The sequence below is a fragment of the Alosa alosa genome, chromosome 24, assembly GCF_017589495.1.
Source record: "Alosa alosa isolate M-15738 ecotype Scorff River chromosome 24, AALO_Geno_1.1, whole genome shotgun sequence".
Taxonomy (NCBI): domain Eukaryota; kingdom Metazoa; phylum Chordata; class Actinopteri; order Clupeiformes; family Clupeidae; genus Alosa; species Alosa alosa.
In genome coordinates, this window is record NC_063212.1 from 6,848,681 (window position 1) to 6,850,860 (window position 2,180).

Genomic DNA, 2,180 nt, shown 5'->3' on the forward strand with positions numbered 1-2,180 from the left:
TCCTACACGATTAAGCTTACCTAGTCACCATTAAACCACAGGTCTAGATTACCCAGAATTCCCCACTAGGGTGTATTCAACTGAATGAATGGAGTAGGAGACTGTACAAAAATAAAGCACTTTTATTTTTTTGACGTAGTTTGTCATGGTATAAAAGCTGGATGAATAGATAGATGTACTCTAATCAATACTGTTGTAGTATTAGGCCGTATTCAGTATAGGGTACCCACTACAAAACAAATGCAAACCATTGAAATCAATCTTCAAGCAAATATTTCAACCCCCAAATAGGGCACACACACAGTAATCATGGCAAGGATGAAAAGGAACACAAAGAAAAGAATAAGCCTCACCACCAAAATATAAAGAAAACAAACACAACTTGGAGGTGGTTTCACACACAAAGTACGCACATACGTAAATAGGCCTAATGCCACAGCTCCAGTATGACCGCTGCTACTCTAGCTTAAGACACCAAGCAAACTACCCGTGTGGATAAGCTATTAATATGGCTGCACGCTACCAGTATGAATGGACTATCAATAGGTTTGGATCAAGTAAGCTACCAGTATGAATGGACTAGGTTTGGATCACAAAGTCAAAAAGTCAGCTTTATTGTCAATTTCTTCACATGTTCCAGACATACAAAGAGATCGAAATTACATTTCTCACTATCCCACGGTGAAGACAAGACATATTTTACCAATTTAGGTCCACAGACAAACATTACATTCAAGTAAACAAAAAGTAAGTAAATAAGTAAATAAGAGGGCACATATAATAATGAAAAAATAAGAGCAGCAAAATGTGGTTGAAATTGTGCATAGACAGTCAATAAAAATACTAGTGCAAATTCAGGCCAATAAAAGGCTTGGGTAGTTCTGTTTGACCTAAGTAAGAAGAAAGTGGCATAGTGGTGCAAGTTATGTAAGAGCAGCAGAAGTGTTGTGTTTCAGGACAACAACACCAGTTGTAAAGTGTACAAGTGTGCAAGTGTGCAAGTGGAGTAGTGCAGGCGGCCATTTTTGGGTCCAATGTCCAGGATGTTATGTAGCTGAGGGTGGAGGGGGGAGAGGAGGGAGAGAGTTCAGCATCCTTACGGCTTGGTGTATGAAGCTGTTGGTGAGTCTGGTAGTGCGGGAGCTATCAGTGTGTATCACCGACAGCTATCAGTGTGGGTGGGCTATCAATAGGACTGCAAGCTACCAGTGTGGATGGACTATCAATAGGTTTAGATCAAATAAGATACCAGTATGGATGTACTATCGATGAGCTAGGATACCTATACAAACGAGCTACCACTATATCGTCGGTTTAGGTAAGGCATCACAATACATGATGGGTTACACAATCAATGGCGGTGGGAAAAACAGTGGCTACAGGTCGTTCCTGAAAGTCACAAACAAAACCATCAGTTTCCTGCCCACTACATGGTTTACATGATATATAGGTTACAGTCAATACACAACAGTTATACATTCCCCTTATTAAAATGTACCACAGCTTTAATTAATTTACCTCTTTAAAATCCCCCGCAACTGCACGCATTTAGTCGGCTGACCTCTTGCTCGGAACCAACAAATCCAAGCGAACTACGGTTTAAAATACATACAAAATCATTCGTTGGTAAGACACTGTTTGTTACAAACAAGGCAATGAAAATGTTTTACTACCTGCAGATAATGTTGCACAAAAGCCCAGGGAAGCAAACGGGCAGGATGACTGCAGTGTACTGTGAGTAGAAATCAGACGGATACGAAATGCGTGAACGGCTTTAAAATAAACTTCACCTTACCCGCTCTGTTAAATCACCGCCGGCCAAAAATCCACACGCAAAACAGTGCTCTCACCACTGTGTTTGCCGCGCCATTCAATTTAAACAAAGGGCCTGCAACCCGGTAGCTATCTACCTGCTACAACAGGTCACGTGAATGACACGTCAGGTGAATGAATCAGGTGACCCCCTAGCCTTACCCCACTCCTACCCGTCACATATTTAACCTGTTAGTTAACCTTAATTTTAAAAAAACATGCAACCGATTGCCCTTGAAATTGCAGACTAACCTGGAAAAGGGTTTGCAAGTTGGGCAAAGAAATGTGTAGCTACTTGGTGTAAGTGCACTTCAACTTGGTCATTACAAGTAAAGAATACTGTATGTTTATTAAACACAACACGTGTA

At 40.9% G+C, this 2,180-nt stretch overlaps 1 long non-coding RNA gene across 1 annotated transcript; it reads right to left on the reverse strand.

Moving 5' to 3' along the window:
• Positions 1–1,274: 1,274 nt before the first annotated feature.
• Positions 1,275–1,961, reverse strand: LOC125289755. Its single transcript, XR_007192693.1, has 4 exons — positions 1,796–1,961; positions 1,674–1,732; positions 1,519–1,592; positions 1,275–1,389 (listed from the first exon to the last, which is right to left on the reverse strand). It is a non-coding gene; the product is annotated as an uncharacterized LOC125289755 (long non-coding RNA).
• Between the last annotated feature and the right edge of the window lie 219 nt (positions 1,962–2,180).